This window comes from Balaenoptera acutorostrata, chromosome 2 (genome assembly GCF_949987535.1).
Source record: "Balaenoptera acutorostrata chromosome 2, mBalAcu1.1, whole genome shotgun sequence".
In the NCBI taxonomy this organism is placed as follows: Eukaryota; Metazoa; Chordata; class Mammalia; order Artiodactyla; family Balaenopteridae; genus Balaenoptera; species Balaenoptera acutorostrata.
In genome coordinates this window covers 120,302,012-120,319,802 of record NC_080065.1, presented here as the reverse complement: position 1 = coordinate 120,319,802, position 17,791 = coordinate 120,302,012, and the positions used below count along the sequence as shown (strand labels likewise).

The 17,791-nt window shown below is 50.5% G+C and overlaps 1 protein-coding gene and 1 long non-coding RNA gene across 2 annotated transcripts in view; one reads left to right on the top strand and one right to left on the bottom strand.

The window, feature by feature from the left end:
* The window catches only part of JADE2 (jade family PHD finger 2), a 120,032-nt gene that overhangs the window by 94,470 nt on the left and 7,771 nt on the right, over positions 1–17,791 (bottom strand). The gene's annotated exons all lie outside the window — the stretch shown is intronic.
* Positions 327–17,629, top strand: LOC102998036 (uncharacterized). The gene is made up of 3 exons (XR_450152.2): positions 327–460; positions 1,505–1,680; positions 17,156–17,629. It is a non-coding gene; the product is annotated as an uncharacterized LOC102998036 (long non-coding RNA).

Genomic DNA, 17,791 nt, shown 5'->3' with positions numbered 1-17,791 from the left:
GGAGGGACTTGGCGCAAATTAGCTGTAGCCGGGCGGGTACGCCGGGGGCTTTCGAGGGGCAGACACGTCTTGAGATAAGGCCAACGGCCGGCCGGGCCGCAGTGACTCAGCTGCGGCGGCTGCAAGGAAGCTCTGCGGGCCCCGAGGAACGGGACACAGGAGGCGGGGCCCAACCCGGGACGCCCCGCCCAGCCCCAGGGCTCCGGGAAGTTCCGGCCCACCACCCCCAGCTTCCCAGAGGCGTCCGGATTTCCCACGGGTTTCCCCATCTGCTGCAAATAGTAACAAAGGCTGGCACTTTCAGAGCGCTCACTAAGTGTTAGGCACTTTGCCGGCATCGTGTCTTGTTACCTCCATCAGGGCTCTGAAGCAGGCACCACAATTACCTCCATTAAGAGACATGGAATCTGAGGTTCAGAGACGCCGAGCGACTTGCTCAAGGTCACACAGCTACTGAATGGTAAGGGCCACAGTTTCCAAACCCCCAGACACCTCTTGCCCCTTCCCAGCTCCCATGTCTCCCATGTCCTGCCCCTCCAGGTGCTAGCAGGTCCCCTGGGGGGTTCCTCCCTAGGCAAAACCAGAAACCTGGACATCCCCTGGTCTGGGGCTAACTCAGTTCAAATATTCATCATTTTGAGGCAATTGCAGTGGTCTTGATTACGTGTCTGCTGAACTCCCAGCCTGGTTTCAGGTGGCGGCAAAGTTTCCCAGCCCTAAGTTTCCCTTTGACCTCCACTTTGAGGGGAAACTCCTAGGAACAGGGCTATCCCCGGGGAACACTGGCCTGACAGCACCCAGCTCTGTCCTCTGGAGAGTCGCAGTCTCCAGAAAGCCCCTGCCTTGCTCAAAGATTAGCTCCCCAAACCTGGGACCTTGCCAAGTGAGAAGCTGCTGGCTGGCCCCTGCCTGTGTGGGGTCAGGGCCAGGACTGTGCCACAGAAAGCCAAGTCTGAGCCCCAGAAGGGGTGGAGGAGCAAAGAGCACCCTGGGGCTGCCCTGGAAGGTAGTGAGCTCCCTGTTATCTAGGGTGGCGGAGCACCTGTGGAAGAAATGATTCAAAAAGAGGGTGGGATGAGATGACCTTTAAAACCCCAAATTTCTCTATTCTATGAGTCAGGCAGTGTCCAAGTGAATGGCTTGTTCTGACAGCTGCTTTAATGGAAACTTTCCCAGACTCTCCCACTTCCTTCCCCTTTGACCTCTTTCTGCTGTGCTCCATGATCTTCCCTCTGGAGACTCAGAGAATATTGGAAAGAAGATGACGCCCATGCATCCCTGCCTCAGTTTGCCACTCTGTCCCAGTGGCCATTGTGTGGGCTCTGGGAGGCTCTGATTCATGGGAGAAAGGAAGGAGGAAAGGAAGGAAGGAAGGATGGAAAGAAGGATGTATTTTAAGATGAATGACTGCCTCTGGTTGAGCTGGTCTGACCTGGGCCCTAGTCCCAGCTCCAACCTCTTCTCCCAGATATGTAACCTTGAACAGTGTCACTTTACCTCCCAGGTCCTCTGCAAAATGAGAGAATTTAAACATCAACCAACCTTCCTGTGAGGGTAGTTGGTAGCAACAATGAGTGACCACCATGGGTAAAGTCTTCCCAAGCACAATTGTGTGATGGCTCTCAGCGGGCAGCCCAGCTCTACAGGCAAACATCATTCTTCGTGGTTCTGTTTGAGGAGGTAAGTCCGCAAGGACAGGCAAGTTTTGGTGGGAGAGAAGGGAGAGAGAAGGGGGCCTGAGCAGGGGCTGCAGGGGATGGGTTTCCTGCAGTGGGAAGAGCTGTCCTAAAGATACTACTGTGTATCACCTCTGCGTGCCAGGCATGGTGCTAGGGGCTTCACACACATTGTCACATTTAGTTCTACCTATAAGGTAGGTACTAGTATTATCTCATTTTACAGATAGCAATATCAAGGCTTAGAGAGGTTAAGACACTTGCCAGTGGAGGAGCCAGAATTCACAGCCAGGCTGGCTGACTTTGGAGCCCTGTCCTACCCAAGTTCTGACTTGGGTCCCTTGCCCCTTCCCCACACCTGTCTTGGAGGCTGGTACCCAGTGGCCTGTCTGATTGTGCCTAGTCCTCCAAGATCCCTCCCCTTGCCTGGCACCCTCCTCTGCCAGCTGTCCTGTCCAGTCAGAGTGGCTTTGGCCAACCAGAGACAATTTGGCATCATGGCTGTGTTGGACCTTGTACAGAGAGACCAGGGTTGATAGGGGCTAGGATCAAAGCCCCAAATTACAGGAGATAAATAAGATGTGAGGGAGGGGTCCTGGCTGGTGCTGAATCTTGCACAGCAAAGGAAGAAAGGAAGACTGGGAGGCAGGCAGCCACCTCCGCCTACCCTGCACGCAGAACTAAGAAGTGACCTTGGGCACCTGAAAGCAGCTCTGGTTCCACAAGGGTTGAGGAAGGTTTTAGACAGTTATTTAGGAAAGCTGTAAGACTTGAGGCTGCCCTAACTATAAGATGATATTGGAGGACCCCAAGATCTTCCCCAAACACCCCCGCACACATATACACACTCTCCTGTCAGAGTCAAGTCTGGCCTGGGGCATCCCCTGGTCAAAGCGCTGCCCTGCAGTCCTCCTGGCCATCCTGGAAAATCTCTGTCCAGTGGCACAGAGCCCGCAAAGGGGGCCCCCTTCCCCTTCAGTAGAAGAGTCCCCTCCTTGCCCTCTCACCTCCACTCCCAGTCAACTCTTCATCTTTTCTTGGAAACAAATCGCTCCCAACTTCAAAGCATCATAATTCCCCCCAAAGAGCAATCTCAAGAATGTCAAGGGGAAATTATTGAATTATCCTGGTTGGCAGAAAAATCTAATTTATAGCAAAGCATTTCTCCTGAAATCTTAATAGATTTTTTTTTTCCTCCAATGGATTTTAATGTGCAATTGTTTCCCGGGCTTGGAAATTTAGTTTGAAGCACTGACATAGCTTTTCAGTTCTTGATTTATTGCCAGCTCCCTGCTTTTGAGCCTGATAGTAAACCCAACATCCTATTTTCTCTTAAATGTGAGAGGACTGCTCTCTCTGTTCAGCCTGCTGGACCAGACATCTGATGGCACTGCCACCTCATTAAGGGTGTGAGGGAGTCTGGAGACCTGGCTGAACCCTCCCTGCCCTCCTTGACTGGCTCTCAGGGGAAAGTCCCCACCTTGAGGATTTTGCTAGCATGGAACCTCAATGCCATGTGTATGAGGATACCACTGGTCTCTGGGGACCGGTCGGGGCAATGGAATGGCTAACCTTCCTCTCTGCCCACTCCCTGCCTCCTAGCCTATCAAGGTGCCTGGCGCAAAATAAGGACTCAGCCAACAGGTGTCAGTTGAAATAGAGGGTGGCATGGCTGAGTGTCAGAGTCCTGCTTGGGCCAATGACAGCTTAGGCTCCCATTAGCAAAGGAATGTTGTGTTGACATCTTTGCCCAGGCTGCAGTCCGTTGGATTGGAATCATCTGGGCATAGCACAGGGTGCTGGCAAGGGTGCTGCCTAGATAGAGGTCTCAATTTATGGGGGCATGGCCAGCACTGGGGAAGGGGGCTGGAAGGCCCAATGGCATCAGAAAAATGCATCCTCCCCAAAAGATGAGAAACTCACTGTGCCCCCAACCACCTTTCAAGAGTATCTGACTAGAGCAATGCTTAACCAGAACTCGCTAATAAGGAGAGCGGGCTTTTGGAATGAATGACTGGCAGAGAAAGGAGATATTTAGGAACAAAGCCAACTTCTTTTGAGCCCTTGGAATGATAATATCGATTTTAAAGATGCAGAAACTGAGGCTCTCAGAGAGGGGCAGAAGCTCACGAAGCTCTGGCAAGTAGCCAAAGTGACACTGAAGCCCAGATGTTTGACTCCCTGAGGGCTCATCTAACAGCGTGGGAGGCTGTATCAGGGTTATTAGCCTGACCCTACAGGACCTAGCAAAGATCAGGATCCTTTGGGAGGGCGGGGGTTCCTCAGGCCCCTATGGAAGCTGCCCTCCATCCAGTTTCAGAGCAAGCTGACAGGCCCATGGGGACTCCATCCTAGGTCATGGTTGTTCTCTGGAGGTTTCTTCTAGCAGTCCTCCTATCCCTGACCCCATCTTTCCAAATATCCAGAGATCCTAGAGATTTCAGCCTCTTTCCTCCCAGAGACTGCTGTGGTGGCAAGTGGGAGAATCACCTGGCCAGAGAAGGGTGGTGAACAAGGGGCAAGGGGAAGAGGGTCTGCACCTTTCCACTCACTCCTCTCGGTAATGTGCCCTTCTCCATCTCTCCCTGACTGCCTGACCTTCTATCCTCAGGGAATTTGGGTTTCCTCTCCCAGGGCATTACCAGGAACAGAGAGACAAATGGCCTGACCCCTGAAAAGCTCTGAGGGGCTCCCTAGGCATGGAGGGCACACCCTGGCCAGGGTCTGGACATGGAAGTAGGGGGAGCACTAATGCCCCCAGGAGAGCTACAGGACACAATCTCATGGGCAGAAGCGGCCTGGCATGTGGGTTACATTGTTTACCACACAGAGTAGGATGGCAAGCAGGGATGGGCACTTCTGTCCCACGCCCAGAACCTGAGGCAGAAGGGTGGCGGGAAGGGAGGGGGCGGTCCCGACTTCGCTAGCTCACCTACTGGCTCACCCTTGAGAGACCAGGGCTCTTGGCGGTGGCGGAGAATGGAGATGAAGGTGACAGTAGGATTTAGGGCAGCCCTTGGAGCCGTCAGAGGTGGCTGCTGGGAGAGCACACTGGCTGAGTCTCCCCCAATGGCCCACCCCTCTAGCCATCAGCCCCTCTCTTGGCGCCTCTCGTGGGTCCCGGGCCGGCCTCACCCCACAACACTTCTGCACACGGCCAGGCCCAGCCCCTGCCTGAAGCGGACCCTGGACACTTAGTGAGGCCCCTCCTACCCCATCCAGCTCTCTGGAGCAAATCTAGGAGCGCAGCCAGGAGTGGGTGGTTTGAGGGAGCTCACAGGATTGTGGGGAGGAGGATGGGGGGCAGGCGTTTCTGTGTGGCTTCAGGGCAGAACCAGGCCTGGGGCTGAGCATCCTAGAGACCCTGCTCCCATGAGGAAGGCGTCCTCACCACTCAAGCTGCGAAAGCACAGAACAGGAGGCATCATGGGGAAAGAGCACCCTACCAAAGGGCTCCTCCCCTAGAGGCCTGCCTCTCAAGGCTACACCACACAAGCTTCTGCTCAGGAGGGGGGGAGCTGCCACCCTGGTGAATCCACTCTGTTCCTTCAGATTTAATGACTCCCAAAATGTCATCTCTGCTGGGACAACTCCCTGGCTCTGTCCCAGCTAGCTGGAACCCCGGTCACCTCTTCCCTCCCCAGTGCTCGTCCCTTTACCCTTTGGCAGGCCTTAACACCAGACATGGCTGTGAGCCAGGCCCAGGAGAGCTAAGCGGTGGGTGGGTGGACAGGAGAAGGAAACCTGAGTAGGCTGGTCATCTGATCACAGCTCCTGGGAATGGGAAGCTCATGAGAGGCCAATACTGGGACCCTTCCCTGAGGGTGTCAGGGAGCAGGCTTCCAGGATGGGGGCCGCTGCGGCACTGATCGACACTTTCCAGAAGGGCACGATAGGGATCAGGGATGAGGAAGCCACTGATGGGACTCCAAACACATGGCAAGTCAGTCTTGGGTAGGTCTGGGGGCTTTGAGGGTCCCAACTGGTCAGCTAGGGGGGCAGATCCAAGGGGGTTTCTGCCTATGGCTCCCTGGTCGCAGTTGTAGTTTGGTAAGATGAGGTATAGGGCAGCCCAGCTCTGGAAGGAGCTGTGCCCAGTCAGGGCCTTGGCCCCAACCTTGAAAGCCCCCTGTGCCACAGCCCCTGCTGACCAGCTATTCTGATCAGACTGTGGGGCAGGGCCCTTTTCCGGCGGTTCTGAAGCTTTGCCCTCTGGTGAGTAATTTCTTGGAGTTTGTGTCTGGCATCAAGATCAGAGGTTTTGCTCTCCACCTTCTACCTCTGAAGGAACCATGAAGAAGAGCCCTTCTTGAGGGCCCTGGGGGATGCTTCTGATCTCAGAGAGGGCTCCAGAGGCAGGATGAGGGGCATGTATGGACCTGAAGTGCTTGGGGCAGGAGGCTCCTGTACCGGGTCCTCCAGCCCACGCACCTTGGCATGGGCTCCCTGGGTCTGAGTCTGACAGGCACCACAGGTTGATATGCTTAATAGCGGTCATGCAAAAGGCACACCTGCCACCCAAGCCCTTGGCCGCTAGCCCATGCCTCAGTCCCACCACCTCTCAGCACCGAGCAGACTCACCAAGGGCAACCTGGAATGGCTGGAGCTCCAATTGCAGCTGGAAGGTCAGGGTTAGACTCGAAGAACTTTCTGAATATAAGAGCTGTGATGTGTAACCAGCAAAGGTGAACTGACCATTCATCTCTCAGCAACCAGGTGCCAGACTTGTCCCTTCAACCTGTCCCGCCACTGGTTAGATCTCAGTAAATGGTATTACCAGCCACCTATCCACCCAAGACCCCTGGGCAGCGAGCCCCTCAGCCCCATGTCCAATCTAGCCACAGGCCTTGGCATCTCTCCCTCCCAACACCTCAAGAATCTGTCCATAGCCCTCCACCTCCACTACCACCACCCAGGCCACGCCACCGCCACCTCTCTTCTGGATGCCTGCAGCAGCCTCTCACTGTCTGCCTGCTCCTACCCATGCCCCCTGCTGTCCATTCTTCACCCAACAGCCAGAGTGAGCATCTCAAAATGTAAGTCAAATGGGTCTCACTCCTACTACAAACCCTCCAGGGCGCTGTGATCCCCTTGGGTAAATGTCCTGCCCAATCTGACTCCAGCCCCATCTCCTGCTACCTTGACCACAGAACTCAGATACCGTGGCCTCATTCTGTGTGCCCCTAGCTTGACTATGACTCTTCCATCTCTCTGGCCTCTTAACTGTCACTTACTCATCTTTTAAGACTAGGAAGACTTTTCAATCTGCCAACCCCCTCCAAGGCTCTGAGAATCCCTGCTGAACCTGAATCTATCCCCCCAACACCTGTCACCTCTTGCTGTCATATTTCTTTATTCTTGAGTCTACCTACTTGAGAATGACAGTCACAATCTAGACCACACACATAGAACAAGACATGTGAAATGACCACAAGTTAGAGAGGTAGAAATAAAGGGAGGTTGGTGGTAGAGGTGGGGAACAGACAGCCCCCTTCCTTTGCCCCCATCCCTCCCACTGTCTCCTAGGGTCATGAGTAAGCTCTCAGAAGAGGACACTTACAGATTCAGGTGCCTACTCCCATTCAACTTTTTCTTTTTTTATTGTGGTAAAATATACATAACATAAAATTCACCACTTTAACTATTTTTTTCCTATGGCACTTCTGTGAGCGGAGAAGGGGATGGGGCATGGAGAAGGGGACAGAAGTGAGTCTTTTTTTTAAAAAATTTATCTATTTATTTATTTATGGCTGTGTTGGGTCTTTGTTTCTGTGCGAGGGCTTTCTCTAGTTGCGGCAAGTGGGGGCCACTCTTCATCGCGGTGCGCGGGCCTCTCACTATCGCGACCTCTCTTGTCGCGGAGCACAGGCTCCAGACGCGCAGGCTCAGTAATTGTGGCTCACGGGCCCAGTTGCTCCGCGGCATGTGGGATCTTCCCAGATCAGGGCTCGAACCCATGTCCCCTGCATTGGCAGGCAGATTCTCAACCACTGCGCCACCAGGGAAGCCCCCACTTTAACTATTTTTAAGCGTATAGTTTAGTGGCATTAAGTAAATCCACATTGTTGTACAGCAATCATCACCATCCATCTCCAGGACTTTTTCATCATCCCAAAATGAAACTCTGTACCCATTAAACAACAGTTCCCCATACCTTTCTCCCCCTAGCCCACAACCACCATTCTACTTTCTGTCTCTATGAACTCTACTCTAGATAGCTCATACAAGTGGAATCGTACAGTATTTGTCTTTTTGTGTCTGGTTTATTTCACCTAGCATAATGTCTTCAAAGTTCATCTATAGTGTAGTATATATGAGAATTGCCTTCCTTTTTTTAAAAAAAAATTTTTTATTTATTTATTTATTTTTTGGCTGCGTTGGGTCTTCGTTGCTGCACGCGGGCTTTCTCCAGTTGCAACGAGCGGGGGCTACTCTTCGTTGCTGTGCGCAGGCTTCTCACTGTGGTGGCTTCTCTTGTTGCGGAGCACAGGCTCTAGGCACACGGGCTTCAGTAGTTATAGCATGTGGGCTCTAGAGCGGAGGCTCAGTAGTTGTGGCACATGGGCTCAGTTGCATCGCGGCATGTGGGATCTTCCCGGACCAGGGCTCGAACCCGTGTCCCCTGCATTGGCAGGTGGATTCTTAAGCACTGAGCCACCAGGGAAGCCCCTGCCTTCCTTTTTAAGGCTGAATAATATTCCATTTTATGTATACACCACATTTTGTTTGTCCATTCATCCACTGACGTACAGTTGAGTTATTACCACTTTTTGCCTATTATGAATTATACTGCTATGAACACAAGTGTAAAAACATCTGTTCAAGTCTTTACTTTCAGTTCTTTTAAGTGTATACCCAGAAGTAAAATTGCTGGATCATATGGTAATTCTTTTTAAGTTTTTGAAAAACTGCCATATCATTTCCCACAGCAGCTGCATCATTTTACATTCTCACTGGCAATGCACAAGTGTTCCAATTTCTCCACATCCTTACCAACACATGTTATTTTCTGTTCAGTTTAGTTTTTTGTTTTTTAATAGTAGTCATCCAAATGGGTGTGAATTAGTATCTCATAGTGATTTTAATTTTGAATTTCCTAATAATTAGTGATGTTGAACACCTTTTCATGTGTTTACTGGCCATCTGCGTATCTTCTTTGGAGAAGTGTCTGTTGTGTGTCCAATTTTAAATTTGGTGTTTGTTTGTTTTTTGCTGTTGAGTTGTGGGAGTTCTTTATATATTCTGGATATTAACCCCTTATATGATTTGCAAATATTTCTCCCATTCCATGGGTTTCCTTTTCACTCTATTGGTATTGTCCTTTGATGCACAAAAGTTTTTAACTTTGATGAAGCCCAATTTATCTATTTTTCCTTTTGTCGCCTGTGCTTTTGGTGTCATTTGCAAGAAATCATTGCCAAATCCAATGACATGACATGGAGATTTTCCCTTATGTTCTCTTTTAAGAGTTTTATAGTTTAGCTCTTATGTTTAGGTCTTTGATCCATTTTGAGTTAATATTTGTATATGGTGTAAAGTAAAGATCCAACTTCATTCTTTTGCGTGTAGACATCCAGTTTTCCCAATACTGTTTGTTGAAAAGACTGTTCTTTCCTTGTTAAATTGTCTTGGCACCCTTGTCAAAAACCATTTGACTATATATGCGAGGATTTATTTCTTGGTTCTCTATTATATTTCATTTGTCTATATGTCTGTCTCCATGCCAGTGCCACACTCTTTTGATTACTATAGCTTTGAAGTAAGTTTTGAAATCAGGTGATACGAGACCTCCAAGTTTGTTCTTTTTCAAGATAGTTTTGGCTATTCAGGGTCCCTTGAGATTCCATATGAACTTTAAGATGGATTTTTCTATATCTGAAGAAAACATTGTTGGGATTTTGATAGTGATTGTATTGACTCTTGTGAGTTTGTTTAAGGAGGGCCTGGGCCAGCTAGGGTGTCCCAAGGTGACCAGGAACCAGCAGTGCAGTAAGGATGAATGGTGGTCTGAGCAGAAGGAGAAGGCACAGACTTAGCACATTGAAGAGTGGGGGCAAGGGGCTACCCTTCTTTAAAATACTGAAAGCTTTGGCTCTTCCCAGGTCTCCATCAGAGACAGGTCTCCATGGCAGGAGTTTACCCATTTGTATAATGGGCATTGCATTCCTAAGCCACTGAAAAGGCTCCTCCAGAATCAAATGCCTCCTCCTTTTCCTCGTTTAGGTTTTTCAGCTCTTGAAAAACCTTATTGATTTATTAGGACCTGGTACTCCCTATCCTGGCTCTTAGGGATATTAGCGCAAAATTTGATGTGGCTGAGACTCTGTCTCACTCCAGCCCCTCACCAGGTCATCCTTCCAGTCCAGCCAGCTACCCCTTCCAGGAGGAGCAAGTTCCCTCAAGATTGTGGGGAATAGGAATGTGTAGTTCTGGGCCCTCAGGGAGAAGATGGCTGGGCAGAATCTCTTCGTGAAGATTATAAAGATGGTGTCCTCATCCTGGTGCATCTTATAAGCAGATCTGGACCTCAGCAGGTGAGGTCCACCTGCAGCAGTGAAAGCAATGGTGGACACAGGCAGCCTTCTTGTGCAGCCTAGACTCTTGGGAGATGATTCACTGGGCCCTAAGCCATACCTCTGGCTCTGCCTCAGAAAAACTCCTACACTCAGTCCATCACTGAAGACAGACAGAAGGATAAATGAGTAGACTCTGAGCCCCTGATGGGGCACCATTCCCAGTTCTGAGCTGTGACACTCATCCACCCTGCCTGCCGGGTCATGGGAACACAGGAGAGCCTTTACCGCCCTAACTCTAGGAGGCATGGCTGGGGCTTCTGGCCACGCATCCTCCTCTGGAAGGGGTTGTCTAACTGCAACTCTGGCAGAGGGCCCAGGGGTTTCTGGCACAGCCTGAATTTCTCTCTCATTGTTCATATATATGTGACCAGGGGTCAGAAAATAAGGTCCTTGAGCCAAATAGGAACCTTTATCCCAGTTGTTTTTAAAGCATCCCAAACTTTATCAGGCTAACTGGAGTCATTTTAGATACTGAAGTAAAGCAGCCAGCAGGGAACATTCTTCCTATTTCAGAGATGAAACGATAGAGGCCTAGAAGGTTACGTCAATGCTGGGAAGGGTCTCATCCAATTGAGCTTTTGTTTTACCAAGTGAAATCTATCCATCTGTTCATTCATGCATTCATTCAGTGCCTACTACTGGACAGGTCCCTTGCCAGGGTCTGGGGATACAACAGTGAGCAGGACAGAAACTCTCTCTCATGGAAGTCTGCTGGGGGAGGCAGATGGTAGCAAACAAACAAATAAACAAAAACCCCTAATGAAGGGAAAGAAGTAATGGAACATGGGTCTATGGGAGTATTTAACTAAAGAATCTGACCTGGATCAAGAAGTCAGTGAGATGCCACAGAGCAACTAAGCCCGTGCGCTACAACTACTGAGCCTGTGCTCTAGAGCCCACGAACCACAACTACTGAGCCCTCATGCCACAACTACTGAATCCCATGTGCCTAGAGCCCGTGCTCCACAACAAGAGAAGCCACCGCAATGAGAAGCCCACGCACCGCAACGAAGAGTGGCCCCCGCTCACCACAACTAGAGAAAGCCCGTGCAGCAATGAAGACCCAACACAGCCAAAAATAAATACAACAAAAACATAAATTTATTAAAAAAAAAAAAAGTCACGTGTTCCCTGAGAAAGCAGAGACCTGAAGGACGAGTCAAACAGACAAAGGGGAAGGGGAAGAGTATTCCAGGCAGAGGGAACAGCATGTGCAAAGGCCTGGGGGCTGGAGGGACAGGCCCAAAGAGGAAAGGTCACCTGGGGAGCTGGAGACCATAACCAAGGGTTTGGGATTCCTACCTGTATTCTTCCACCATACCCCACAGCCCAATGCCCACATGTTTCATGGCCTCAGATAACACCCTCAGCCCCTATTGGGCTGCTCACTGCATCCGCAGGTGCCCAGGAGAGCTCAAAGAAGGACCACAGAGTATAGAATATCAGAATTGTGCAAAGAACATATAAGGTGTATCCAACTTTGCTGAAGCCCCTTCAGGCCCTGTGGCTGGTGGAGGCCTCTGGCTTGAGTTAAGACTAGAGGCCAAAGATTGAGTGCTGAGTAGAAAAGTTTTACTGCCAAACAAAAAACTGTTCCAGCAGAGAGTCTAGGTTGGGGAAGGGGGAGAAATGGGGTTGGTCATGAACTATCTCTGTTCTGTATTCAAAAAACAAAGTTTCTGAGTGTTGCTGATTGACTGGGGATATCTGGCTTGTAGGTCAGGGGAGCACTGGGTTGGCTGAGAGTGGTCGGCTGTGGACCTGGGGTGTCTGCTTCAGGATTATGGTGTCTAGCAGCCTCTGTGTGTACATGATATGCCCAAATCAAGATTTGGGTGCCCAATCAGGTCTGCACTGATGTCAGCAGGCTAGATGGCCAGATTGGGGCTTATCACTGGCCACTGGCCTTCAATTCTTTACGTATGAAAGTGTGTGGGGACCTCCAGATCCCTATACCCTGAGTCCAGTCCAGTTAATAATTGTTTGCTGAATGCGACTGTCGATCTGTGATCTATGTCTTCAACACCTAAGCCAGGGTCGCCTTCCTCTTCCTCACCCCCACATGCTGTGTTGAATTCTATTTCCTCTCATCTTCCACTGTGCCTGCCCTAGTCTAGGCTACCATTATTGCTCACCCAAAGGCATTCATTTCCTCCAAACTTATCACCTCCAGCTCATGGTCTATGAGTCATCTGTCTGAAATGTCACTTATCTTCTTAAAACCTTTCCTTGACTCCCTTTGGCCACTGGGACAAAGCCCTGAGGTTTGCACACCCAAGCAGTCGACCTCTCCAAGCCCACACCCTCCATGTCCCCCTCACACACTAGGCTCAGCCACAGTGAATTTCCAGTTTCTCCAAAGTCATGCTCCCTCTCACTGTTAGGCCTTTACCAGTGGTGTTCCTTCTGTGTGGAATGCTGTTCTCACCTTCACCTGGCCACATCCTGCTTATTTTTTAAGTGTCAGTTTATATGCCAATACCTTGGAGCCTTCCCTGACATCTCTAAATTGGGGTTAGGTGTTCCCACCTTGGTGTACTGCAGTCCCTTCTCTTCCTTAAATATTTATTTGAACTGGAGTGTGGGGGAGAGATGTGGTACCTCGGGTTATTTAGGGAAGACGTCTATCCCCTGTTGCTCAAACTGCCTAGAAACATGGGCTGGAACCTCTGGAGAAGGAGATGCCAGCGCAGCCCCGCTTCTGCCTCTAGTTCCTACTCTAAGGAGGGTGAGTAGTCCCTTGGGCGGATTCTTCTTCTGAGCCATGCTGTAAGGAGACTCACTGCTTCGCCAGCAGGGCACACGGTGGGTAGAGGGCTCCAGGCTGACCAGCCAGAACATTGGACCTACAGGGGCCAGGCAAGGGCCCAGGTTGGAGAAAGGCAGGCCAGCGTTCAAACTCTGCGTCTCTCCATCTGACCGAGTGACCGTGCCATTAAAGCTGCCTGACTTTCTGCTCAGCTCGGCCCGGGCTTATAGTGGGGGTTGTGCTAGGCCAAGAGGATTCTCAAGCAGCCTGGCTGCCTTTTGAACTTGAGTGTCTGGCTCTTGGGTGAACAGAATGAATATCCTCCTGTGAACTAGAAATGCCTCCCTGGGGCTCTGTTCTTTGAAAGAAATCAAGGGGTCCCACAGACTGACCTCGAGGCCAGTGATTTTTTCCAAAGTCAACACAAGTCACCATTCTCTGAAACCTTCCACCAACTCTGCTCCTCCCCACCACCACCCTGCCACCGCCATGTCAAGTGGTGATGGAAAGTTCTCGAGGGCCCCCTCTCCTGTTGTGTAAAACGGGCACCCATGTGCATGCCTGACTGTTGATTAGGGTGAGTTCTAGGGAAAGGAGAGTTGGGACGACACAGTCATTTTACTGTGTATGCTTCTATAATGTGGGGATGTTTTTACAAGCATGTATCACTCCTATAATTAACAATACAAATCTAGTAAAAAGTTCCAGCTTGTAGGCCATAGGTTTGGAGGGCAGAGGGTGACAAGGAAGACTTGATAGGTGAGACGGCACTGGAGCTGGGCCTGGTCAGGAGGGCAGCAGCGGCAAGGGGACCTTTGGACCCGGTAAAGGCAAGATCCAGGGCTCAAAGATGAGAGACCTTTAGGGGAAGAGGACAAAAAGGATGGGCACACACTGGGCTGGAAGAGGAGTTTATGGAAGACTGGTGAGAGGTGAGTTTAGTACTGTAGTGTGTAGGGCCTTGGATGCCAGACCAAGGAGTTTATATTAAGGGGTTTTTGAACCAGAGAGATGTGACCTGAGCTAGGCCTTGGGGCTGGAGCTGGCATAGGTGAGAGAAAGGCCAGGCCTGCCAGGAGGCTATTTGCATATCCCAGTGAGAAGAGCAACAGTCAGGGGAAAGGGGTTCCTGGATGAATGAGCTGGGCTGGCCAGGACCTCAGCACTGATGACCCACCTGCCACCTGCACCACAAATCCTCCCAAAGCCTCGCTGGGCACTGGCAGCTCTGCCTGAGGTTCCTGGTCCACCTGTAGCCAGAGACAGGGTGACATCCCAGTGTAACTCTGGTTCAGTCTCACTTGCCCACCTTGACCCAGAAAGGAGGTGGACCTCTTGGGGCCTCCAGTTCCTTTTGTCTTAACAGAAGAACTCCAGAGCAGCTGTTTGATTTTGGGTCACCTGGTGATTCATTTGCATATCACGTTTTCCTGGGTCCTAGAGGAAAAGCAAACCTGTACACACCAAAAAAATTACTAGGATGTGTCAGCATGAGCCAGATGACGATTCTTACACTGTAGGGCCACCTGCAAGATGCAGGACGGTGCTTTGGCAATGCTGGGGGTTCCCAAGGGTTCCAGAGAGGCCCAGACACCTCAACAGACTGGGTCTGACAGCAGGGAGGGTAGGCTAGAGTGCCCCACCCAGTGCACCTCCCAGCCCTGCCTCCTGCCCCATCAGAGGCTGCTGGGGGCAGTCATGCCTAAGGGGCCATCCAAGGTCACTTGAGGACCTACATAGAGACGGACTGGGCCTTGGGCAGGTTCTTCAAGATCAAAGAACCCTTCTCCTCTTCATAATTATGGTTCCCCACCCCCCTGTTATGACCAGCTACCAAGGACTCAAAGTTGAAAGAAAACCCGACGAGCAGGGAGGGAGCATCTTCTCCCCTCTCTGACTCCTCTGAGTTGTTTAATGGAAAGAGATCAAGGCTACTGCACCCTGAAAGGGCCCAGAAATTTCAGAGTCTAATGAACACATCAGGCAAGGAAAATCTCTTCCTCTACCGCTGGTGGTCTCACAGCTAAGAGCTCTGGGGCTTGCTGTTCCCTTTGCCTAGATTCCCTTCCTCACCTGGCCCCATCGTGGCTGAGGAACTCCTGTTCTTTCTTGCAGGTACCACCTCTTCTGTGAAGTGAAGCTTCCCTTTACCACTCTACCAGCACATTCCCCTCCTCCATTGTTTCTGTGTCTTGTATTTAACCTATCACTGCATATTGCACCCTCTGCTGTTTTGCTTTATTTATGGTCTGGTGTGATTTCATATGAGCCTTCCTCTGCTCTGTGTCCCCGGGGGTAGCCGAGTGTCTGCCTCATTGAGCAGGTGCTCACCAAGCATTGCTGCAACAGAGCCACAAAGCACAGTCCTGGATTTCCCAGGCCAATTCCAGGCCACTTTGGGATGCTTTACCCTTCCTAACTACCCCCTACCAGCCCACCCTTAGCCTCCAACACCCCCCTACCCCCACCTGAGGTTGGAGCCTGATGTCAGCCACACCTGGAGGTGTCTTTCTTGAAAGGGTCCTCAAAGTAGCAGTCTGTAGAGGTCCCCCAAATTCTCGGTGACCTTGGCACTTGGGCCAAGGCAGAGTGGGGAAGGCTGGAGCCGTGGTGATCCCTCACTGCTCTGGAGGTTGACCCTTGTGCAGCAGCAATGTGGCGATGATTGACAACCCATGTACAATAAGGAGCATGGGTTGTGACCCGGGTGAGTGAGCACGCTGCCTACCCAGGGTGTCCCGACACCCCATCTGGATGGCCTGGTGTGGACTCAGGACCCAGGACATGATCCAGCTTGAGCTATGGGCAGGGCACGCGAGACTAGCCAGGCGGGTAGGAGACTGTAGTCACCCTCCATGAAGCGAGCACCTCTGAATCCTCAGTCCATCTCTTCCACCCTCAAGATAAGGATCCAAGGTCCAGGCAGGCGTTGGCAGTGAAGAGAATGCCAGCCCCTGCCACAGGGGCCTTGGCAGTACCAGCTGCCCCCTTGGATGCCCCAGCTGTAGGCTTCTTGCTCCAGACTTTGCATTCCTCTAGGATGACAGTGCCCTCTGTCACCGGCCACTCGGCCAAGTCAGAGCCTTGCCCTCCTTCTGCCAGGGCAGCTTTTCTGTGGGCTTCTCAAGCCTTAGAATTCTCTGGCTGGCTGATGGCTCATCTTCTGCTTAGCCAGGCTCCAATGTCGGGCTCACCCCCCAGCTTGAGTCAGCACCCAGCTGGCTGCTCAAGCCTTGGCTCTGGTCTCTAAGAGGTCTCTGGGCAAATCTGCAGCTCAGCTCTAAACACTTTTGCATTTGGTCTCTTTGGTTCATTGATCAGGAATCATATGATCTTTTAAAAACACAGCTGGTAGAGTTGCCCATCTGGGCTTCTGCATTTGGATCATAAGTTGGGCTGCCTAGAATTTATTTAAACCTGCAGGTCTGGGTGCAGAATGAGGCTGCTCTCACAGTGTCTCCTGTGATGATCTTCTCATTTTCTGGATCATCTTAATTCTTGGGACCACTCTTGGCTGGGTTTCTAGGACTCAGTCTGTTTTTAATGTTCATTTGTCTCCTGAGTTCTTCTAAGGACTATTTTCTCTTGACACTGAGATTCACTAATTACAGGATAAAGCACTTATCTGCACTCCTCCCCTGTCCCTGCAACACACACACACACACACACACACACGTTTCCCAGACAAGATGGGTCAGAAGTCCTTAGCCAGGTCAGTAACCCAAGATAGTGATGTCCTCTGTGCTCCCCTCCCCACACCATCCTTTGAAATATACACAGGACATTGCTGATGTGTCAGAGACTGCCAAGTGTCCCCCAATATCTGGTCTAGCTGAGTACATGGCATCCAAAATAAATACTAAATTTCCCAGCCTCCTTTCCAGCTATGTGACTAAGTTTTGGTCAATAAGCTATAAGTAGGATAGTGTATGCAACTTCTTGAAAGGCATGCCCTTCTTCCTTTCTCCTTTTTTCATGCCAGCCATAAAGTACGTTCTGTGATGTGATAGCTGGAATTAGAGCAGCCATATTAGAATATTAGGATGAAGCCACTCTCTGAAGATGGCAGATGTGGTAGCCCAACTTCCAAGATGGCCTCCAGTAATTCTCAACTACTGGTATGTCCTTGTTTCATTCTCTCCCATATTCAACAGGACTGACCCGTGTAACCAACAGGATATTGCAGAAATGATAGTGTGATTTCTGAGACTACTTCATAAAGGACACTGCAGCTTCTGCACTTGTTCTAGGCTAGTGGAAGCCAGCTGCCATGTTGTAAGCACACTCAAGCAACCCTATGGAGGATTATAGGTGGTGAGGAACTGAGGCTTCCTGCCATCAACCAGAACCAATGTTGCAGTGCTAGTCAAGCCATCAAGTGACCACAGCTCCATTCTGACATCCTGACTGCAACCTTATGAGAGAGCTTAAGCCAGAATCACCTAGCAAAATCACTCCTGAATTCCTGACACACAGAAAGTGTGAGGTAAGAAAAGCTTATTGTTGTTATAAGCCACTGAGTTTTGAGGTAATTTGTTACACAACAATAGAGGAAAAAAACAAAATAGAAGGAGCCTTGACCCTCTGAAATTGTGGAGGGCCATAGCAACCCTTACATTTACATCAGACTTTTTTTTAAGAGACATAAACTTATCTTATTTTCACAACTATTATTTTGAGTTTTCTGTCATTCCTATTCCTAGTCTTATTTTGGAACTACTCATTCAGAAACTCTTTTAAGAATTGCTAGCTGGAAGTGCCTTTGGAGGCCATCCCCGTCATTCCTGCTG